Source organism: Arachis ipaensis, chromosome B7 (genome assembly GCF_059453495.1).
Source record: "Arachis ipaensis isolate K30076 ecotype BB chromosome B7, ASM5945349v1, whole genome shotgun sequence".
NCBI lineage: Eukaryota > Viridiplantae > Streptophyta > Magnoliopsida > Fabales > Fabaceae > Arachis > Arachis ipaensis.
The window spans coordinates 124,263,314-124,288,655 of record NC_142442.1 but is presented as its reverse complement, the minus strand read 5'-3'; the positions used below and the strand labels follow the sequence as shown (position 1 = coordinate 124,288,655).

General features: G+C 38.7%; 1 non-coding gene across 1 annotated transcript; it reads left to right on the top strand.

Moving 5' to 3' along the window:
* The first annotated feature begins 19,375 nt into the window (after positions 1–19,375).
* Positions 19,376–19,483, top strand: LOC148554005 (small nucleolar RNA R71). Its single transcript, XR_015893294.1, has one exon. It is a non-coding gene; the product is annotated as a small nucleolar RNA R71 (small nucleolar RNA).
* The last annotated feature ends 5,859 nt before the right edge of the window (positions 19,484–25,342 follow it).

Here is a 25,342-nt window from a genome sequence, read left to right as displayed (position 1 = left end):
TGTTGAAAATTCTGCACCACTAGTATGCCATGTGCTTCTATTGTCTTCTCACGTACATGTTGAAGCTTCCATGTAAATGAGACTCTTATCAATTGGCATTAACCCAACCATACTTCATTTATTTTCTTATCTTTATTATTGGGTTACCTTTCTTCCCTTTTTCTTTCAGGATGGCCACCAGGAAGAGAACCGAAAGACGTTTACATGGGGAGACAGACAAGTCCATCTGCAAAATCTTTTGAGAAAAGCGCCAGTTGGAATAGCCCGTCCACCTGCACATCTTAGCATGCACCGAGGACGGTGCAATCTTTAAGTGTGGGAAGGTCGATACCGATTTCCAGGGGTTAGTTACCTTCCTTTCAACACCAATACTCTTATTTTCTTTATTTGTTCATTGTTGCATCTACATATTTGATTGCATGTTTATTTGATTTTGTGCATTTAGTTACTACTTGGTTAAAATAATAAATTCCTTTTTAGGACTCTATTTTTGAAAAATTTCACTAATTTAAATTGAAAAATTTTTTATGTTAAAACTTGTTTCGAAGTTGTATTTGGAACATGAATTATAGCCAAAGAACACACAACCTGTGAGATTTGAGCTTATTTATATGGTTACATTATTTAACCATAAATATTTTATTCTTGTGTGTTTGCTTCTCTATAATTGTGATCTTTATTTTGTTCCAATCTATATGTCCATTATTTAGTGTATTTACATGCTTGCATATGATTGAGGCCATTGTCTGATTTTATCTCACTTATCCCAAATAAGCCTACCCTTTAAATTACCCTTGTCAGCCACTTTGAGCCTTTTAATCCCCATTTGTTCTGTATTTTACCACATCACTAGCCTTAAGTAGAAAAACAATTAAATATCCCAATTGAATCTTTGGTTAGCTTAAGATAGAGATTGTGCATCAACTAAGTGTGGAGAAACTGTGGGAACTTGGGTTAATAAGGGAAATCATCATGTTTCTAATTTTGAATATTGAAAAATTTGGGTACCTACTCATGTAAAACAGAAAATTAAAAATTCCATATGCATTGATATGTTATTCTAGTTTTTATGTCTCTCAAAAAAAAAAAGAGAAAAAAAAAAAAGAAGAAAAAAAAAAGAAAAAGAGAAAAAAATATATAATATAAATAAATAAATAAAGGGACAAAATTATCCCAATGTTAAGTTAATAAAAGATCAATGCATATGTGATAAAATTAAAGAAAAATTGATACATGAGTATGTAATGCAAAAGTGAAGACTATGGGTAGCTAGGCATGATTCTAGAGTTATATAGAGTATATGTATGTTAGGTGAAAGCTTAGGTTAATTAAAGATTCAATTTATAAAGCTTACTTAGCCATATACATATACCCTTACCCTTATCTTAGCCCCATTACAACCTTGAAAAGACCTCATGATGTTTGCATTGGTATATTAAATATTGTTGATTGGTTAGGTGAAGAACAAATTTTAGAAAGTATGACTAGAGAAGAGTAGAGTGATTGACCCTAGACACTTGAGAGTTAGAGTGATATACACTACCAGTAAGGGTTCAATGCTTGATTCTATGTTCCCTGCTTTCATGAGCTATCTTCTTACAAGTTTACTTGTCTTTTATCGTATAATTTGAATTAGTGAAATCTGATTCATGTTTGTCTTGAAGAGCTTATTTACTTTTAACCAAGTAGGTAGAAACATCTTAGCATATAGTTGCATTAGATAAGTTGCATTTCATACATTCTATCATTCCTCTTCATCTTTATAGCTTCTCTTGAGCTTAGCATGAGGACATGCTATTGTTTAAGTGTGGGGAGGTTGATAAACCACTATTTTATGGTTTATCTTGTGCTCAATTGAGTGGATTTTATTAACTCTTTACCCACTTATTCATACTATTTGCATGGTTTTACATTTGCCTTCCTAATTATGTGCTTTAATTGAAAACATGCTTCTTTGGCCTTAAGTTCCCTATGTTTAATCCTCTCTTATTACCATTAGATGCCTTGATATGTGTGTTAAGTGATTTCAGAAATTACAGGGCAGGAATGGCTCAGAGGATGGAAAGGAAGCATGCAAAAGTGGAAGGAATACAAGAAGTTGGAGAAATTGCTAAGCTGTCTAGCCTGACCTCTTCGCACTCAAACGGCTATAACTTTAGTTACAGAGGTCCAAACGACGCGGTTCCAGTTGTGTTGGAAAGCTAACGTTCGGGGCTTCGATTTGATATATAATACGCCATAGCTTCTCTGACTCTAGGTGACGCGAACGCGTGCTCCACGCGGCCGCGTCGCAGTGACGAAAAATCAGCGTGTTTGAATTCGCAACCAGCAAATTCTGGGCTGTTTCTGATCCAGTTTGCGGCCCAAAAAATACAGATTAGAGGCTATAAAGTGAGGGAATGCATCCATTCATCAACAAGCTTTCATAATTCACTTTTCATGGGATTTAGATGTAGTTTTTAGAGAGAGAGGTTCTCTCCTCTCTCTTAGGATTAGGATTTAGGATTTCTCTTAGTTTTAGGAGTGCCTCTCAATCCCAGGTTCAATGTTCTTTTACTTTATATTTATCTCTTACTTCCAGATACTTTAATGCTTATATTAGTTATGTTGCCTATTTGGCTTATGCTACATTCATGTTATGATTTTCTTAATTAATATTATTTGAGGTATTTCAGATTTAAGATTGCTTTGCTTTATTTATATTGATGCTTTTAATTTAATTTAGAATTTTCCCTCTTGGCTTTGGTTGAGTCATTGGAGACACTTGAGTTATCAAACTCATTGTTGATTGAAAATTGGAATTCTTCAAGAATTCATTTGAGTTCCAATAACTCTAACTTTTCTCAAGGAAAGACTAGGATCTGAGGAATAAAAATTAATTCATCCACTTAACTTACCTTCATAGTTAGAGGTTAACAAAGTGGGAGAAAAATCCAATTCTCATCACAATTGATAAGGATAACCAGGATAGGACTTCCAGTTCTTATAATTTGCCAAGAGCTTTGTTATTTATTATTTTAACGACTTGTTATCTTACATTACTTGCTCCTTTTTTCCAAAACCCCCAATTTACAAGACTTATAACCAATAATAAGAACACCTCCCTGCAATTCCTTGAGAAGACGACCCGAGGTTTGAATACTTCGGTTATCAATTTATTTAGGGGTTTGTTACTTGTGACAACCAAAACGTTTGTAAGAAAGGTTGATTGCTTGGTTTAGTAACTATACTTGCAATGAGAGTTTACTATAACTTCTAAACCATCAATCTTCAGTTTCTTCAGTAATCACTCTATCCTTCTCTAATCATGCTTTCTAATTTTTGTTCTTCACCTAACCAATCAACAACATTTAATGTACCAATGCAAACATCATGAGGTCTTTTCAAGGTTGTAATGGGGCTAAGGTAAAGGTAAGGGTATATATGGCTAAGTGAGCTTATAAATTGAATCTTTAATTAACCCAAGCTTTCACCTGATCATATATGTATATTCTATATAACTTTAAATTTCATACTTAGCTACCCAGAATTTCCTTTTCACATTCAATACTCATGCATCAACCTTTATTTTGATTTTATCACATGTGCATTGATTGTTGAACTTTAACTTATCATTGGAGTAATTTTGTCCCCTTATTTACTAAAATATTATAAATTTTTTTTTGAACATAAAAATAAACATAGCTTATCAATGCACATAGATTTTCAATTTTCTTTTATAGTTTCACATGAGTAGGTACCCAAATTCCCATTATCTTATCATGACACATTCCTTTATTAACCTTTGTTCCTGAAATCTTCCCAAACTCAATTAACACACAATTTCTATCTTAAGCTAACCAAAGATTCAATAGGGATATTTAATTGTTTTTTTGCTTAAGGCTAGTAATGTGGTAAAATGTAGAACAAATGGGATTAAAACGGCTCAAAGTGGCTAACAAAGGTAATTAAAAGGGTAGGCTTATTTGGGATAAGTGAACCAAACAAATAATAGCCTCAATCATATGCAAGCATGTAAATACATTAAATAATGGACATATAGGATAAAACAAAATTCAAATTACAATCATAGAGAAATAAACACACAAGAAAAAAATAGTTATGGTTAAATAATGTAACCATGTATTTAGGCTCAAAGTCTCAGAGGTTGTGTGTTCTTTAGCTCAAAAACCATGTTCCAATTACAACTTCAAACAATTTTAACATAAGGGTTTTGATTTAAATTAGTGAAAGATTCAGGTCTTAGGAGAAACTTATTATCCTTTCAATTAAGTAGAACATGCATACAATTAACCTATTACTATGCAATCTATCATATTCTAAAACAAAAAAAATTGAAAAACTAACTATTTTATTGGTGTTAAGGAAGAAAAATTACCTCTGGAAGTCAGGCACTGACCGACCTCCCCACACTTAAGGCTTTGCACCATCCTCGGTGCCATCTGTCAGGAACAAAGGGGGCTGGTAGCAGTATCTCCACAGTCAGAACCGTCATGGCTCTTTGTGCTGGTAAATGAAGTGGAGTCCAGGGTATCTGGGTCCTTGTCAGGCCTATGGTTGCCTGTGAGTAGCTCCTTGAGGTATTTGAATCGGCGCTGGTTGCGGCGCTCTCGTAGCTTCGTTTTCTGTTCTTGCCGGTCCAACCTCTCCAGTATTTGATGGAGCAGCTGACTTATTGAAGGTGCTTGTGGTGTGGAAGGGGGAATGTCTGCAGCTTGTTCTGCGGACTGGCTGGTAGTGGCTGTTGGTGGCCTGAGATATTTTCCGTTAGGGACGTACTGATCATCCCGTGGAAGCATGGCTTGGTGTCCCCAGCTCTGTAGGAGACTCCAGCTGCTGCGACAAGTTTTGAGACCAAGGCAGGAAAAGGTAGGTTGCCCGCAATTTGTACGTGTCCCATGGCATTCCGGATGTGCCTTGGTAGGTGTAGAGGCTGGTCTGTGAGGATGCACCATAGTAGAACGGCCATGTCTGCAGTAAAGGAGGACTCATGAGTGCTCGGAAAGACGTAGTGGGACATAATCTGTGCCCATACACGAGCCTCCAAGGTAAATGCGGAAGCCGATATTCCCTTAGGTCGGGAACGATGGTATCCATAAATCTATCTGCTGCCAGGTTGTGCGATAACTCTGAGAATAGCGTCCCAGTCAAATTGGTACGTCTGGCGCTTGAGAGCAGCCTCTTGGAATGCGTCCATTCCTTCTGGAGCAGGGGGAGATCCAAAGCTCGTTGAATGGCCTCTTCTGTAATGGGGATTTGCTTCTGATGGACATAGACAGACTGCAGGGTTGGCAAGTGGAAATTAGAGTAGAACTCGACTACCCATGAGAGATTAACCTGTCATGGCTGTCTTTGTAGGAATCCCCAGTGTCTGTGTTCGATTCGCGGCTCAACAAATTCAGCAATACGGGTCGGGAGGATAAGCAGGTATTCGTTGTTGTAATTCCTTGCTGCCAGGATGGGGAACATCTGCTCACAGTAGCGGTTGGAAAATCGCGCAGTGTCCTTTGCTGGGAAGGCTTTCTCCTTTTCATCGACCTTGATAATCCTCTTAATTCGTTTTGTTGAGGGCTTAACTGCAGTTGAAGAGGGCTCTGCCACTAATTCTCTTTTTGTTCCTCTCCTTGCTGGTGGTTTGCGAGTAGCTTTCTCTTTTCCTTTCTTGGTGGCCATCCTGAAAGGGAAAGAATAAGGATGTTAAGAATTCAAGGGTTAGATCAAGGAAGAGAACGGGAAAGGTGGTAATCAATGCACATTAAAACGAATGATGTTAACACATGGTCATGACTACATGTGAAAAATCATCAATGAAAATATAGCAAGTGCATATGAAGACAGTTAAATGCAAGGTGTTTATTGGCATGCCGGCAAAGGCATGAGTAGCATAGATCAAGCATTCAAAGTCCAAGTTAGATTACCAAGTCTGTCAAACTAACAATCTCTCTGTAATAACAATTATATTTAATTAATGAAATATAAAAAGTGTTTTGTTAAAAGCAAGCATTTAGAGTAGTAGATTAAAAGAAATCTAAAAATAGTGCACAATGCCATACGGGCGTTTTCACAAACACATAGCATGCATGGCAAATAAGCTATTGAAAGTATTAAATTGAACATGCAAGCAACCCTATAAAATTAATATATAATTGTCAAACAATTCCTTAACAATCCACAAGCAAATCATAAGAAATAATGACCCAAAATAAATTTCCAACACCAATTAAAAGAAAAAGAAAGAAAAAAAGAAAACATGGATAATGAAAGTAAAAAGAAAAAAAAAAGAAAAAGAAAACATAAAAATAAGAAGAAGAATAGAAAAGTAAGGAGGGAAGAAGAAAAGAAAAGCCTTGATAATGGTGGTGAGAGAGAGAAAGTAGAAAGTGAGAAAGAAGGAAGAAGGAAGAAAAAAGGGGGGGAAGAAAGAAGAAGGGAAAAAGAAAAAGTAGGATTTCGGAAAGAAAAAGATAAGATATTTTGGCAGATTTGGATAAGTTGTGCGGCGCAAGCGACGCGGACGCGTGGGGTACGCGTTCGCGCGAATGGCTCTTAGATGAACCGACGCGGACGCGTTTTTCACGCGGACGCGTGACATGATCGGTGCTAGTGGCACGAGGGCAGCCTCGCGCTCGCATAACTCTCTGTTCGAAACTCATTGTTGCCAAATTTCAGGGTGACGCGTTCGCGTGGTGAACGCGATCGCGTGAATGGCCAAGATTGGAAAACGACGCGGACGCGTGGGGCACGCGTTCGCATGGTAAGGCTTGTGCGTCTAGCACCATTCCAGCCCTGGTCCAGCGTAACATTCTGCCATACACCCTTTCTTACGTCGATTTTCAGGGCACGCGTTCGCGTAGAGGCATTTTTTTCCACATGACGTGGACGCGTCAGCGACGCAGGCTCGTGGGTCAAATTGTGCCAAGGGCACGCCTCCAGCCACGCTCTCGCATGACTCTCTGTAAAATCTCTTTTCTTCCTTGAGGCACATATGACGCGGACGCGTCGGCGACGCTGTCGCGTCGCATTCCAAAATTTTTTTTTTGATGCAATATGCAAATACAGATGCAACTATAGGCACTAGTACTGAGAAGAGTTATTGAAAAAGGAATTAAAGGAGAGGGGGGAATGATCATACCATGGTGGGTTGTCTCCCACCCAGCACTTTGCTTTAACGTCCTTAAGTTGGACGCTCCACTAGCTCAGTCTTTTGTTGTGGGTGGATCCTCCGAGAGGAAGATCTCTAGCTCCTGGTTTTTCGCTATCTTTTTGCCATGAAATAACTTCAAGCGATGTCCATTTACCTTTATAAGTTCGGAGCTTGAAGGATGGCTCAAGTGAAAGACTCCGTATGGCTCCGCCCTCTCTACTCGATAGCGACCGTCCCATCTGGATCTCAGCTTGCCTGGCATGAGCCGCAATCTGGAGTTGTAAAGGAGGACTAAGTCCCCAGGTTGAAACTCTCTTCTCTTGATGTTCTTATCATGCACAGCTTTCACCTTCTCTTTATACAGCCTGGAGTTTTCATAAGCTTCTAGGCGAAGGTTCTCTAATTCTTACAGTTGCAACTTCTGTTCAGCTCCGGCTTTTTCATAATCCATGTTGATCTCTCTCACCGCCCAGAATGCTTTGTGTTCTATCTCTACTTGGAGGTGACAAGCTTTTCCATAAACCAAGCGGAAGGGACTCATTCCTATAGGTGTCTTGCATGCAGTCCGATATGCCCAAAGCGTGTCTTGTAGCCTGGCGCTCCAGTCCTTCCTATGAGGCTTGACTATTTTCTCCAGGATACACTTTATTTCTCTATTTGACACTTCTGCTTGTCCATTAGTTTGCGGGTGGTATGCTGTGGCTACTTTGTGAATAACGCCATGCTTCTTCAATAGGGTGTTCAGTCTCCTGTTACAGAAATGGGTACCTTGATCGCTCACGATTGCTCGTGGTGATCAAAAGCGACAGATAATATGGTTTCTAACAAAAGAGACAACAGTGTTAGCATCATCGGCACGAGTTTGCTTCCACCCATTTAGAGACATAATCCACAGCTAACAATATGTATGTAAAACCGCTTGAGTTTGGAAATGGTCCCATAAAGTCAATGCCCCAAACATCAAAAATCTCACAGAACAACATAATTTGTTGGGGCATCTCATCCCTCTTGGATATGTTACCAAACTTTTGGCATGGGGAACAAGATTTACAAAAAGCAGTAGCATCTTTAAAAAACGTGGGCCACCAGAATCCACAATCTAGGATTCTTTTAGCTGTTCTTTGAGGACCAAAATGTCCACCACTCTCAGATGAGTGGCAGGCCTCTAAAATAGACTGGAATTCTGATTGAGGCACACATCTCCTAATTATATGGTCAGCACCATACCTCCACAGATAGGGGTCATCCCATATATAATATTTGGACTCGCTTTTCAGCTTGTCCCTCTCGTGCTTAGTAAAATTTGGAGGGAAAGTATGGCTAACGAGATAATTAGCTACATGTGCATACCAAGGAACTACTTCAGATATTTCATGCAAGCTGTCAAAAGGAAAAGCATCATTGATAGGAGTGGAGTCACCCTTGATGTGCTCAAGGCGACTCAAGTGGTCTGCTACTAAATTCTGAGAACTACTCCTATCCTTAATTTCTAAATTAAATTCTTGTAGCAGCAATATCCATCGTATTAGCCTTGGTTTTGGACTCTTTTTTGGCTAATAAATACTTTAGAGCTGCATGGTCGGAGTACACTACCACCTTAGTACCAAGTAAATAGGCTCGGAATTTATCAAGAGCAAAAACAATAGCCAAAAGCTCTTTTTCAATAGTAGTGTAATTAGACTGAGCAGCATCTAATGTCTTGGAAGCATAAGCAATTACGAAAGGATCCTTACCTGCGTGCTGGGCCAGCGCTGCTCCCACAGCATGGTTGGAAGCATCACACATAATCTCAAAGGGTTGGCTCCAGTCTGGTCCTCTCACAATTGGAGCTTGAGTCAAGGCGATCTTCAGCTTGTTGAACGCCTCTATACAATCCTCACTGAACTCGAACTCAATATCTTTCTGCAGAAGTCTGGATAAGGGCAGTGCTACCTTACTAAAGTCCTTGATGAACTGCCAGTAGAAACCTGCATGGCCAAGGAACGAACGAACTTCCCTCACAGAGGAGGGGTAAGGTAGACTAGAAATGACATTTACATTTGCCGGATCTACAAAAATACCAGTGTTAGAGACAACATGTCCTAGTACAATACCTTGTTTGACCATAAAATGGCACTTTTCAAAATTTAAAACAAGGTTTGAACTAACACACCTGTCTAACACTCTAGATAGACTATCCAAGCAAAGATTAAAGGAATCACCGTATACGCTAAAATCATCCATGAAAACCTCCATACAGTTCTCAATAAGATCAGAGAAAAGACTCATCATACATCTTTGGAAAGTAGCTGGTGCATTGCACAAGCCAAAGGGCATTCTCTTATAAGCATAAGTCCCAAAAGGACATGTAAAAGTTGTCTTTTCCTAATCTTCAGGAGCTATATGAATCTGGAAATATCCTGTGTAACCATCCAAAAAGCAATAATGTGATTTACCTGACAGGCGATCCAGCATTTGATCAATGAATGGCAGGGGGTAGTGATCCTTACGAGTGGCCTGGTTGAGGCGTCTGTAATCAATGCAGACCCTCCAGGCGTTCTGTACTCTGGTTGCTATGAGCTCTCCATGCTCATTCTTCACTGTAGTGACTCCAGACTTCTTGGGCACCACTTGTACTGGGCTTACCCATTCACTGTCTGAGATGGGGTAGATGATATCTGCCTCAAGTAGTCTGGTTACTTCTTTTTTGACAACCTCTAAGATAGTGGGATTCAGTCTTCTCTGGAGTTGACAAACAGGCCTTGCTCCCTCTTCTAAAAATATTCTATGCTCATAAACTTGAGGGTTGATGCCCACTATGTCTGCCAAGCTCCACCCAATTGCCTTCTTGTGTCTCCTCAGCACACTAAGTAACTGCTCCTCTTGTTGGGAAGTGAGTTCCCTTGTAATTATTACTGGGAGCTTCTGATCATCCTCAAGGTAAGCGTACTTGAGGTGGGGTGGTAGAGGCTTTAATTCCAATTTCTGCTCCTGACCGGGCACTGGGTCTTCTGGAGCTGGTAAAAATGGCAAGGTGTCCTCATTGTGTTCAGTGGGTTTTCCCACACTTGGACCTTGCTCCATGTGACTCCCTTCTATCTCTTCCTGATGAATTGCAGCTACAGTCTCATCAATGATGTCGCATTGGAAGACGGAATGATCTTCCGGAGGGTGCTTCATAGCTTCATTCAGATTGAAACTTACTGCTCGGCCGTCTATTTCAAAAGAGTAGGTTCCTGAAAAGGCATCCAGCTTGAACTTTGAAGTCTTCAGGAATGGTCTTCCAAGCAGGATTGATGACGGCTTCCCTGAGTCATTTTGGGGCATCTCCAGGATATAAAAGTCAATGGGAAATGTGAGCCTCTTAATGCCCACCAGCACGTCCTCAGCAATTCCAACCACTTTAATAATGCTCTTATCTGCTAACACAAAACGAGCTGCCGACCTTTTTAAAGGAGGGAGCCTCAAAGCATCATATATGGACAAAGGCATTATACTAACACACGCACCTAAATCACACATGCAGTCAGAAAATATTACACCCCCAATGGTTAAGTTAACTATGCATGGTCCTGGGTCACTACATTTTTCAGGTATATCTCCATTAAAGTAGATATGGAACTACCTAAAGGAATAGTTTCTAATTTATTAATCTTATCCTTATGCATGCACAGATCCTTTAGAAATTTTGCATATTTAGGTACTTGCTGAATAACATCAAAAAGGGGAACAGTTACCTCAACCTTTTTGAAGATTTCTACCATTTTAGGGTCAAGTTCCATCTGTTTCCTGGATTTCCTTGCAAGGTGTGAAAATGGGATAGGAATAGCATCTCTAATGACTTCTGCTTCTTTTGGTTCTCCATTCCTTGGTTGAACTGCTTCTTCTTCAACCATGTCTTGTATTTCATTTTCCTCTCCCACATCCTCCACTTCAACCATGTCTGCATCTGGGGCGTGTTCCTATGGGCTTGGCTCTTCCTGATTCCTCTCTTGTAGTGTGGTTCCAGACCTTAGGGTGATGGTATTGATGCCACCCTTTAGATTGGGTAAGGGTTGAGAAGGAATTCCACTGGAGCTTACAGGTTGAGTGTTAGAAGTGTTGGATGATCCCATCTGAGAGATGAGAGCTTGTATAGCATATGTTAGACCGTTGAGTGTACCTTCCATGTTCTTTTATCCTTGTGCAATGGACTGAAGCAACTCGTCATTGGAAGAGGAGGGGTAAGTGATTTGAGGGACTGCTGTTGGTTGTTCTGAGGTGCTTGGGCTTGCCTCAGGTGAGGTGCTGTGTAAGGCTGGTTCTGGTTCTGCTGTCTGTTGTTGTTATTATTCCACCTCTGATTTCCTTGGTTGTCTCTGCCTCCTCTGTTATAGTTGTCCCTCCAGCCATGGTTGGAATTATCTCTCCAGCTATGGTTGGAGTTGTCTTGCCAACTCTGGTTATAGTTTCCACCTTGGTTGTAGTTGCCGCCTTGTTGGTAGGAGCTTTGATTTGGGCGGTCATAGAAATTATGAGTGGCTGCCAAGGTGTTGTCCTCTTGTTGGAGCTGTGGACACTCATCAGTATAATGACTATAATCAGCGCATATCCCACATACTCTTTGTGGAACCAACTGTTGGCTTTGCTGTGGTGGAGAGGGCTGAGCTTGCTGTTGACTCAACTGCATCTACTTTAGTAAGTTGGTCATTTCACATATACTCTGAGTTAGAGCAGTAGTCTCTTTGCTAGAAGATACCTCTGCAACAGCTTTTGACCGACTTTGTTTCTGCCTGTGATTCCGAGTAGATTCATCTAAGTCGCTGATCAATTGCCATGCCTCATCAGTGGTCTTGTACTTTTTCATAGACCTATTGCTAGCACTTTCCAATGTGGTCTTATCCAGAGGCTTCATGCCCTGTGTGACGTAGCCGAGCAACACTATCTTGTCAATCATATGGTGGGGACATGCTTCCAGAAGATCATTGAAGCGCTCCTAGTATTCGTAGAGTCTCGGATTCGTCCTGAACAATCGTGGAAATGTCTTTCCTCAGTTTATCAGTAACTTCAGCTGGGAAGAATTTTTCCAAAAATTCTCTTCTAAGCGTATTCCAGTTAGAAATAGTTGCTCCGGGTTGAGGGTAGTACCACTCTCTCACCTTTCCCTCAAGAGAGAATGGGAAGGCTTTTAACAAAATAGAAGTTTCATCTGCACCATCACGCCTGACAGTAGAACAGGCTGCCTGGAAATCCCTAAGGTGCTTGATAGGCTCTTGAACAGGTAAGCCATGAAACTTGGGCATCAAGTTGAGTAGTGCAGTCTTTATTTCAAAATCTACAGCCACCGCTGGGTGATGCGCTTGATACGGTTGTAGTGTAAAATCAGGGGCTCCAGCTTCCTGGATAGTAACTCTCCTAGGTGCTGCCATGTCACCTGCACGTAAATCAACCGAATCAGTAGAAAGGGAGCTTGTTTCTTCCTTAAGTGACGTTTCAGATTCGTCTTCGGAGAGGACTAACCGACGCCGAGCTTGCCTTATACGTGAAATAGTTCTTTCAATCTCAGGATCAAATACTGGCAAGCTTGGATCAGGAAGTGAACGCGTCATTCAATGAAGGGAACATGTAGCTCATAGTAGCAAGATAAAATAAAATGCAAATAAATAAATTCCAATCAATAACTTAGCACTCTATTGCAACTCCCCGGCAACGGCGCCAAAAATTGACGTGGCAGAAATTGGCAGATTAAGAATTATTAAGAAAAATGGCATTGCAAGTACAGCTCTTAACCAGCAAAAATCCACTTGTCAATTTAGAAAAGAGTTGTCACAAAATTAGAATTAGAATACTGGGAGTATGAGTCCCAGGTCGTCTCCCAACGAGATGCAGAAAGATGTGATATTTTATTAATCAGAGGTTTTTCCAAAATGGTTTTGAGTTTGATAAACAGGAAGTTAATTCAGAGAATTTATGTAATTTAAATAAAAATCTTGACCGGGAGAAGATTAATCGGAAGTTCTATCCTTGTTGGAATTTTCTCAAGATTAATTAATAATTAGTAGTTGTTCCACTTAGTTAACCCTCAACGAATGAAGGAAAGTCAAGTTAAAAGCCAACTTCTATTCACAAGTCCTAATCCTCTCCCTTGGGAAGGATTAGAGTTAGTGACTAACAAGCCACCAACAACGAACCAATTACAATTGAACTCTTGAGTATTCCAACTCAAGGTTCTCCTTTTAATCAACTCCCAATCAAGTTGGGGGACTACTCCATTATCATAAATATAGACTTCACAAAATAAAGAGGGGAAATAAAAAGAGACATGATAAACAATAATAAAAGAGATTAATTAAAAAAAAATAAAAATAGTCTTTGTATTAAATAATTCTAAAAATAATCTAATTGTACTCTGGACAAATTAAGGATATGGAAGAGTAAGTAAAAAGTAGAGAAAACAAACTAGAGAGATGAAGTCTTGCGGAGGTAACAACTCTTCTCGATATCCCAATCCAAAAAGCAATAAAAACAAAATCCTAAGAACTATGAATGTGTAGAGAGAAAACCTAGAGGATGAGTAAAATCATATCTATAACTCCCAATTATGCAGAATGAATGTCGTCCTTTGTCTCTGCATGTTCCCTGGCTCTAATCTGCGTTTCTGGGCCAAAAACTGGGTTAGAATGCGGCCCAGAATTCACGCCAGCGACTTCTGTAAATTCTACAGATTGCGCACGCCACGCGACCGCGTCGTCCACGCGTTCGCGTCACTCAACATTTTCCGTGCCACGCGTGCGAGTCGTCCATGCATTCGCGTCACTCGTGCAGCCTCCAATCCACCCATTCGCATCATGTACGCGAGCGCGTCACTGCAATTTCCTCTATTTCACGCGGTCGCGTGAACCATGCGCCCGCGTCACTTCTCACTGGTCATCTCCTCAATTTCTTATGTTTCTTCCATATTTTCATGCTTCCTCTCCATTCTCTAAGCCATTCCTGTCCTATGAAGCCTGAAACACTTAACACACAGATCACGGCATCGAATAGTATGAAGGAGAATAAAAAAATATTCAATTAAAAGATCTTTAGGAAGCAAGTTTTCAATCATAGAACAATTTTAGGAAGGAATTGTGAATACATGCAAATCATATGAATAAGTGGGTGAAAGACTTGATAAAACCACTCAATTAAACATAATATAAATCATAAAATAATGGTTTATCAATCTCTCTATCCTTTTGCACACTGTCACTGCGCCCAACATTCGCAAGTTTGAAGCTCGTCATAGTCATCCCTTTCCAGATCCTACTCGAAATACCACAGATAAGGTTTAGACTTTCTGGATCTCAGGAATGCTGCCAATTGGTTCTAGCCTATACCACGAAGGTTATAACCTCTGGACTCGGTCTGTGGATTAGAAACCCAAGAAAATATACTCCGACTGTCGTCCAATGACTACGTTGAACATCATGTAGACCACTTGTGGTTGTCAGGCACGCGGATCTTGGCTAAGCGAGTAACGAAGATAGTGGGTGATTGTCACGGGTCACCCCTTCATTCTGACTTAATTGAATTAAGAATGAGAGTATATCTTGGAGAAGAAGTAAGCGTGAATTGAAAGAGAAACAATAGTACTTGTATTAATTCATGAAGAATAGCAGAGCTCCGCACCTTAATCTATGAGGTGTAGAAACTTCACCGTAGAAAATACATAAGAGAAAAAGGTCTAGGCATGGCCGAATGGCCAGCCTCTCCAAATGTGAATAATGGCATAAGCTCGTTTCCTAATACAATAGTAAAAAGTGCTATTTATACTAAACTAGTTACTAGGGATTACAGAAAATAAGTAACTAAGTGCAGATAGTGCAGAAATTTACTTCTGGGGCCCACTTGGTGTGTGCTTAGGATGAGCATTGAGCTTTACACGTGCATAGGCCATTTCTAGAGTTAAACGCCAGCTTGGATGCCAGTTTGGGCGTTTAACTCCAGTTCTGGTGCCAGTTCTGGCGTTTTACGCCAGAAAAGGGTCTTTGTCTGGCATTTGAACGCCAGTTTGGGCCATCAAGTCTCTGGCAAAGGATAGACTATTATACATTTCTGGAAAGCCCAAGATGTCTACTTTCCAACGCAATTAAGAGCGTGCCAATTGGGCTTCTGTAGCTCCAGAAAATCCACTTCGAGTGCAGAAGGGTCAGAATCCAACAGCATCTGCAGTCCTTTCTCAGCCTCTGAATCAGATTTTTGCTCAGGTCCCTCAATTTCAGCTAGAAAATACCTGAAATTACAAAAAAACACACAAACTCATAGTAAAGTCCAGAAATATGATTTTTTCATAAAAACTAATAAAAATATAATAAAAAGTAACTAAAACATACTAAAAACTATGTAAAAATAATGCCAAAAAGGGTATAAATTATCCGCTCATCACAACACCAAACTTAAATTATTGCTTGTCCCCAAGCAACTAAAAACAAAATAGGATAAAAAGAATAGAAAATATAATAAATTCTAAAATTATCAATGAAGATTAGTTTTAATTAGATGAGCGGGACTAGTAGCTTTTTGCTTCTGAATAGTTTTGGCATCTCACTTTATCCTTTGAAGTTCATAATGATTGGCATCCATAGGAACTTAGAATTCAGATAGTGTTATTGATTCTCCTAGTTCAGTATGGTGATTCTTGAACACAGCTACTTTATGAGTCTTGGCTGTGACCCTAAGCATTTTGTTTTCCAGTATTACCACCGGATACATAAATGCCACAGACTCATAACTGGGTGAACCTTTTCAGATTGCGACTCAACTTTGCTAGAGTCCCCAGTTAGAGGTGCCCAGAGCTCTTAAGCACACTCTTTTTGCTTTGGACCACGACTTTAACCACTCAGTCTCAAGCTTTTCACTTGACACCTTCATGCCACAAGCACATGGTTAGGGACAGCTTGATTTAGCCGCTTAGGCCAGGATTTTATTCCTTTGGGCCCTCCTATCCAGTAATGCTCAAAGCCTTGGATCCTTTTTACCCTTACCTTTTGGTTTAAAGGGTTATTAGCTTTTTCTGCTTGCTTTTTCTTTTTCTTTCTTTTTCTTTATTTTTTGCTTTTTTTTCTTTTCTTTTTTCGCAAGCTTTGTGTTTTTCACTGTTTTTTCTTGCTTCAAGAATCAATTTTATGATTTTTCAGATTATCAATAACATTTCTCTTTTTTCATTATTCTTTCAAGAGCCAACAATTTTAACATTCATAAACTTCACTATAAAAAATATGCACTGTTCAAGCATTCATTCAGAAAAACAAAAAGTATTGCCACCACATCAAAATAATTAAACTATTTTTAAGATAGAATTCGAAATTCATGTACTTCTTTTTCTTTTTCAGAAAACATTTTTCATTTAAGAAATGTGAAGGGTTCATAGGACATTCATAAATTTAAGACATAGACACTAAATGATCATGTAATAAAAACAAAAAACATAGACAAAACATAAAGCATAAAAATCGAAAAACAGAAAAATAAAAACAAGGAAATTAAAGAACGGGTCCACCTTAGTGACGGTGGCTAGTTCTTCCTCTTGAAGATCCTATGGAGTGCTTTAGCTCTTCAACGTCTCTTCCTTGCCTTTGTTGCTCGTCTCTCATGGCCTTTTGTTCCTCTTTGATTTCATGGAGGATGATGGAGTGCTCTTGTTGAGGTCCATGAGTGGGCTCTCTTGTTTGCTCCATCCTCTTTCTAGTGATGGGCTTTTGAGATGAATCTCTCCATCTCCCATGACTCTGAGGTGGAAGCAATTGCCTTCCCTTTCCTCTTTCTAGAGGTTTCTCCGACCTTAGGTGCTATTAATGGTTATGAAAAAACAAAAAGCAAAGCTTTTTCCACACCAAACTTAAAAGGTTTGCTCATCCTCAAGCAAAATAAGATAGAAGGGAGTAGAAGAAGAATGATGCAATTAATTTTGAAAACTTATTACTGTATACAAGAAGAATTAAAAAGAGTTGAAAAGAATTTGAAAAGATATGTAAGTTTTGAAAACATTTTGGAAGGAATTGAAAAGAATTGAAAAAGAATTAAAAAGAATTGGAAAGATTATTAAATTTTTTTTTGGAAATAGAAATTGAAAGATGAACGTTTAAAATATGTTTGATGCAAAAAATTATGAATTAAAACATGAAAAATTGAAAAAAATCGAATTGGAAACAAAATTACCTCCCTTGTGTCATCCTGGCGTTAAACGCCCAGAATGCTATCCATTCTGGCGTTTAATGCCCACTTGACTGCCTCTTTGGGCGTTTAACACCCAGCCAAATACCCTGGCTGGCGTTAAACGCCAAGAATCCTTCTTTACTGGGCATTTTTCTGAACGCTCAGAATGCTGCCTGCATGGGCGTTAAACGCCCATTCTGCTATCCTTACTGGCGCTTAAATGCCAGTAAGCCTGTCCTCCAGGGTGTGCTATTTTTGATGCTATTTTTTATTCCGCTTTAATTCTGCAGCTGTTTTTATGATTCCACATGATCATCTACCTAAAGAAAACATAACATGATAATGGAAAACAAATGTCTATAAAAATAAATATAATTAAATAACATTGGGTTGCCTCCCAATAAGCGTTTCTTTAATGTCAATAGCTTGACAGTAAGCTCTTAGAGAGCTTCACAGAGACTCATAGCTTAATGGTGGCCTCCCAACACCAAACTTAGAAGTTGATTGTGGGGGCTCTGTTTGACTTTGTATTGGGAGAAGCTTTTCATGTTTCTTCTCCATGGTTACAGAAGAAGATCCTTGAGCCTTAAACACAAGGTAGTCCTCATTCAATTGAAGGGATAACTCTCCTCTGTCCACATCAATCACAGCTCTTGCTGTGGCTAGGAATGGTCTTCCAAGGATAATGGATTCATCCTCATCCTTCCCAGTGTCTAGGATTATAAAATCAGCAAGGATGTACAGGCCTTCAACCTTCACTAAGCATCCTCTACAAGTCCATAAGCCTGTTTCATTGATTTGTTTGCCATCTCTAATGAGATTCTTGCACCTTGTACCTCAAAGATCCCTAGTTTCTCCATTACAGAGAGTGGCATGAGGTTTATACCTGACCCTAGGTCACACAGAGCCTTCTCAAAGATCATGGTGCCTATGGTACAGGGTATTAAGAATTTTTTGGGATCCGGTTTCTTCTGAGGTAATTTTAGTTGAACCAAGGCATTCAGTTCGTTGATGAGCAATGGAGGTTTATCCTCCCAAGTCTCATTACCAAATAACTTGGCATTCAGCTTCATGATTGCTCGAAATACTGAGCAACTTGCTCTTCAACAATATCTTCATCCTCTTCAGAGAAAGAATACTCATCAGAGCTCATGAATGGCAACAGTAAGTTTAGTAGAATCTTTATGGTCTCTGTATGAGCCTCAGATTCCTTTGGTTCCTCAATAGGGAACTTCTTAATTGTCAGTGGAGTCCATTGAGGTCTTCCTCACTGAAAATCACTGCCTCTTCCTCCTCTATAGGTTCGGCCACTTTGGGTATATTGATGGCCTTGCACTCTCTCTTTGGATTCTCTTCTGTATTGCTTGGGAGAGTACTAGGAGGGATTTCAGTAACTCTTTTACTCAGGTGACCCACTTGTGCCTCCAAATTTCTGATGGAGGATCTTGTTTCAGTCATAAAACTGAGAGTGGTTTTTGATAGATCAGAGACTATGGTTGCTAAGTCAGAGAGGCTCTGCTTAGAATTCTCTGTCTATTGCTGAGAAGATGATGCAAAAGACTTGCTATTGCCAAACCTATTTCTCCCACCATTATTATTATTAAAGCCTTGTTGAGGCTTCTGTTGATCCTTCCATGAAAAATTAGGATGATTCCTCCATGAAGGATTGTAAGTGTTTCCATAAGATTCTTCCATGTAATTCACCTCTTCCATTGCAGGATTCTCAGGGTCATAAGCTTCTCCTTCAAAGGAGGCTTCTTTAGTACTGCCGGATGCAGTTTGCATTCCAGTCAGATTCTGAGAAATCATATTGACTTGCCGAGTCAATATTTTATTCTGAGCCAATATGGCATTCAGAGTATCAATCTCAAGAACTCCTTTCTTCTGAGTCATCCCATTATTCATAGGATTTCTTTCAGAAGTATACATGAACTGGTTATTTGCAACCATCTCAATGAGTTCCTGGGCTTCTGCAGGCGTTTTCTTCAGATGAAGAGATCCACCAGTAGAGTGGTCTAATGACATCTTGGACAATTCAGACAGACCATCATAGAATATACATAAGATGCTCCATTCTGAAAGCATGTCAGAAGGACACCTTCTTATCAATTGCTTGTATCTTTCCCAAGCTTCATAGAGGGATTCACCTTCCTTCTGTCTTAAGGTTTAGACTTCCACTCTAAGCTTACTCATCTTTTGAGATGGAAAGAATTTGGCCAAGAAAGCATTGACTAACTTTTCTCAAGAGTTCATGCTTTCCTTAGGTTGTGAGTGCAACCATATCCTAGCTCTGTCTCTTAAAGCAAAGGGGAAAAGCATAAGTCTGTAGACCTCGGGATTAACCCCATTGGTCTTAACAGTGTCACAGATTTGCAAGAATTCAGCTAAGAACTGATGAGGATCTTCCAATGGAAGTCCATAAACTTGCAATTCTGCTGCATTAGAGAAACTAATTGAGGCTTAAGCTCAAAGTTGTTTGCTCCAATTGCAGGAATTGAGATGCTTCTTCCATAGAAGTTAGAAGTTGGTGCAGTAAAGTCACCAAGCATCTTCCTTGCATCTCCACCATTGTTGTTGTTTTCGGCTGCCATGTCTTCTTCTTTTTCGAAAATTTCTGTAAGGTCCTCTCCGGAGTGTTGTGCTTTAGCTTCTCTTGCTTCCTCTTTAAAGTCCTTTCAGGTTCAGGATCAGCTTCAACAAGAATATCTTTATCCCTGTTTCTACTTGTATGAAAAAGAAGATAATAGAAAAGAAGAGGAATCCTCTATGTCACAGTATAGAGATTCCTTTATGTGTCAGAGAAAAAGAAGAATAGAATGAAGAAGGAAGAAGAATAAATTCGAACACAAAGAGAGAAAGGGTTCAAATTATGAGTAGAAGAGAAGTGTTAGTAAATAAATAAAATAAATAGAAAGAGATGAGAGGGAGAGTATTCGAATATTAATTAAAAGAAAAGAAAAATATTTTTATTTTTATTTAATTAATTAAGTTAGTTTAAAAAATATTAAAAGAAATAAATTAAAATTAGAATTTAAAACAATTAGTTAATTAAAAAGAATTTTGAAAAAGTGATTAGTTGTTTTCGAAATTAATGAGAGAGAGTAGTAGTTAGGTGGTTTTGAAAAAGATAAGAAATAGTAAACTTTTTAAAATTAAAACAAACAAAAAGTCAAGTAGTTAATTGAAAAAGATTTGAAAATAAATTTTGAAACGATAAGAAGTTAGAAAAAGATTTTGAAATTAAGTTTTGAAAAAAGATATGATTGAAATTTATTTTGAAAAGATTTAAAAAAAGAAGTTTAAAAAGATTTGATTTTGAAAATTAAAATTAATGACTTGACTAACAAGAAATTAAAAGATATGATTCTAGAATTTGAAAGTAACAAACTTGAAATTTTTGAATCAAAACATTAAATGTTAGCAATAATTTCGAAAATTATGAAATAAAATTAAGAAGAAGATTTTGAAAAATTTATTTTGAAGAATTTTCGAAAAACATGAAAGAAAAATGAAAAAGATTTCATTTTGAAAAAGATTTGAAAAGATAGAATTTTTAAATTGAAATTTTGGCTTGACTAACAAGAAACAATTAAATTTTAAAAATTTTTTACTAAGTCAACCCAAAATTTCAAAATTTATGAGTAAAATAAGGGAAAGATATTATTTTTTATTTTTAAATTTTTAATGAGGAGAGAGAAAAACAACAAAATGACACAAGACACAAGAATTTAAGATCAAAACAAATAATGCATGCAAGAACACTTTGAATGTCAAGATGAACACCAAGAACACTTTGAAGATCATGATGACCATTAAGAACATATTTTTGAAAATTTTTTAAGAAAAGAAACACATGTAAGACACCAAACTTAGAAATTTTTAATGTTTAGACACTATGAATTTGAAAATGCATATGAAAAACAACAAAAAACACAAAACAAGAAAAATTAAAGATCAAACAAGGAAAATCATCAAGAACAACTTTGAAGATCAAAAAAAGAACGCATTGCATGAATTTTTGAAAATCTAAGAAAAATTAAAAACATGCAGTTGACACCAAACTTAAAATTTGACACTAGACTCAAACAAGAAACACAAAATTTTTTTGGTTTTATGATTTTATTAAATTTTTTTGTATTTTTTTCGAAAATAAAAAATAAAAAGCTTAAACATAAAATAAAATTACCCAATCTAAGCAACAAGATGAACCGTCAGTTGTCCAAACTCAAACAATCCCCGGCAACGGCGCCAAAAACTTGGTGCACGAAATTGTGATCACACTTTTCACAACTCCGCACAACTAACCAGCAAGTGCACTGGGTCGTCCAAGTAATACCTTACGTGAGTAAGGGCCGATCCCACGAAGATTGTCGGCTTGAATCAAGCTATGGTCATCTTGTAAATCTTAGTCAGGCAGATTGAAATGGTTTTGAGGCTTTGATAATTAAAAGATAAATAAAATATAAAATAAAATAAAGATACTTATGTAATTCATTGGTGGGAATTTCAGATAAGCGTTTGGAGATGCTTTGTTACTTCTGAACCTTTGCTTTCCTGTTGCCTTCTTCCAATCATGCGTGCTCCCTTCCATGGCAAGCTGTATGATCCTCTCGGATGAAAAATACCAGGTACGGTTTCTGCACGGCTAATCAACTATCAGATTTCTCGTCTTGGATGAAAAATACCAGGTACAGCTACTGCACGGCTAATCATCTGTCGGTTCTCACTAGCGTCGGAATAGGATCTCTCTATCCTTTTGCATATTGTCACTGCACCCAACATTCGCAAGTTTGAAACTCGTCACAGTCATCCCTTCCCAGATCCTACTCGGAATACCACAGACAAAGTTTAGACTTTTCGGATCTCAGGAATGCTGCCAATTGGTTCTAGCCTATACCACGAAGGTTCTAACCTCCGGACTCGGTCCGTGGATTAGAAACCCAGGAGAATATACTCCGGCTGTCATCCAATGACTACGTTGAACATCATGTAGACCGCTTGTGGTTGTCAGGCACGCGGATCTTGGCTAAGCGAGTAACGAAGATAGTGAGTGATTGTCACGGGTCACCCCTTCATTCTAAATTAACTGAATTAAGTACAAGATTATATCTTGGAGAAGAAGTAAGCGTGAATTGAAAGAGAAACAATAGTACTTGCATTAATTCATGAAGAACAGCAAAGCTCCGCACCTTAATCTATAAGGTGTAGAAACTCCATCGTAGAAAATACATAAGAGAAAACGGTCTAGGCATGGCCGAATGGCCAGCCTCTCCAAATGTGAATAATGGCATAAGCTCGTTTCCTAATACAATAGTAAAAAGTGCTATTTATACTAAACTAGTTACTAGGGATTACAGAAAATAAGTAACTAAGTGCAGATAGTGCAGAAATCCACTTCCGGAGTCCACTTGGTGTGTGCTTGGGCTGAGCATTGAGCTTTACACGTGCATAGGCCATTTCTAGAGTTAAACGCCAGCTTGGATGCCAGTTTGGGCGTCTAACTCCAGTTTTGGTGCCAGTTCTGGCGTTTTACGCCAGAAAAGGGTCTTTGGCTGGCCTTTGAACACCAATTTGGGCAATTAAATCTCGAGCAAAAGATGAACTATTATACATTGCTGGAAAGCCCAAGATGTCTACTTTCCAACGCAATTAAGAGCGCACCAATTGGGCTTCTGTCGCTCCAGAAAATCCACTTCAAGTGCAGGAGGGTCAGAATCCAACAGCATCTGCAGTCCTTTCTCAGCCTTTGAATCAGATTTTTGCTCAGGTCCCTCAATTTCAGCTAGAAAATACCTAAAATTACAGAAAAATACGCAAACTCATAGTAAAGTCCAGAAATGTGATTTTTGCATAAACACTAATAAAAATATAATAAAAAGTAACTAAAACATACTAAAAACTATGTAAAAACAATGCCAAAAAGGGTATAAATTATCCGCTCATCACCACCTGTGCTATGTCTTCAATGAGCCTCACCTAAAACATATTTGACTCACTTAAATGGAATACAATAACAAGGATTAAATAGAGCTTAAGAGTGATAAGATGTTGTGGTACCGCATATACATCTAGCATGCTCCGTGCTGTATCATGTAGTTTAGTGTGTATGCTATCTAGTACGAACAGCCTTTTCCTGGATACATCAAATTCATACACCCACCAGTGACGGGTCATACATATAGAAAAACTACTGCAACAACATACAATTGTAACTAGGTATATTACGTGCACTTATAAAGAAAAACATATATATATTGTGATAGGAAAAGTTACGATGATAGTAACTTATCATATGGCAAACAGACTTACCCATTTTCTCTTTGAAGTTGCTACCTTATTAAAATACCTTGTAGTGGCACCAAAGTGTTCACCCAATCCAACATACACTAGATTTGGCCCGTCCTGAAAGTGCATCAGATTCTTTGCGATTGATACCATTTCCTGTACAAATACGAATTATCAATCGTTCAAAAGTTGTAATGTACATAAATGATTCATATAGAGGTATCCTTACCAGAATCTCCAGACACACACAGTGGAAGTCATGCATGAATCTTCTTAACCCTGAGTCATTGAATGCGCAACACATCCATTGTACGACCTACAAAACCAGCTTGTAATGCATAAATGTTGCAAAAACATAAATATAAAAACAAATTAGAGTAAGATGATTTTGTGTTACATACACTGTTATTGAGCCAAGCACATGGTCTCAGCGTCCACAAGTCCTCTCTTGTTAGCACTAGGTGTGGTCTACCCTCATATGACGCCACTGTTTGTTGGCTATCAAGAGAAGCGTCCACAACCCACCCTCTGATTCGTTGTTCATCCCGCTCAGTGTGTTTTCGTCCCCAAAGTAACGAATAAATGGGTTGGGGGGACGGTGTCGGTGTTTTGAAGAGCTGCGTCATCCCAATTGAGAATGAGGGGCGTTGTGGACTAGGTGTGCGGTAGGAAGATCTTTTTGGAATAATTGTTTGCATCGGATCGATGCTAATGGGTCTTGAGCCGTAACGCCGTTCGATATCTGCCCAAATCTTTTCATACTCCGGATCTCGCTGAGATAAAATGTACGGATTCCTATTTCAAAAATAACTTCGTGAGGTGATCAACCTTTATGAATTTTAAGGAAGCGAATACAAAAACCTTGCAGACTATTACCGGAAACAAAGTTATTTAGTATTCACTTGCCTGTCAAAAAATTCGGTAGAATATTCCTTAACCCTTGCATACTCAACCAATGCTGTTGACGGTGTTTTTGGTTCGGGATCATCCGTCTCAGGTGGTTGTTTTGTTGCTTCTGGCAGGTTAGATGTGATGGTTTCCCCTTCTGTCCTGTGACGCTGAGGTCTTTTTCTATGTTCGGTTTTGATGCGTAGTCTGTAGCCAATGGGCTGGTCATCATCATCATCCTCTTCGGATGCTACTGAATGAGCATTCGTGTGCATTGACGTGCTACTAGCTCCCCCCTCATGTTGGATTCCTGAAACCGCAACATCAAACAAGTGGTACACAAAAACTTCAAAGTGCTTTCACATCACACAAAGAATGCAAGATAAACTAATACAGCATATCATATAGGTTTTTTAAAACATGGCATCACCAGTAACTGGTTTAACCATAATTCAAACCCGTGCTCGTCTTGTACTTTGAAAACATGCAACTTACAAAGTCTTAAAACGCAACATTTTACTCACTTTTGGGTTCTCTATTTCATTTGTCTCACCGGTCGTGTCGGCCTCCCTTTTTTGTCATACGAGGTTGAGGTGTCCTCGTCGAATCACATCTTCAGCGCAGTCTCTTTGCAATGGGCTCGTCGTCATCGGCATCACCGTCCGATGCAATTTCATGTGTATCCGTGTGCATCGATCCTTCTCTAACACCCTCTCTGCGATCAGATCCATGAAATCACAACACCAAACTATTCAGTCACAACAAGCACATAGTCCCTTCAAATCACACTAACAACACAAATTCAATGTATACATCTCTTTAAGGAATATTAAACATGGTATTAGCAGCAAAAGGTCAAATATAAACTATACA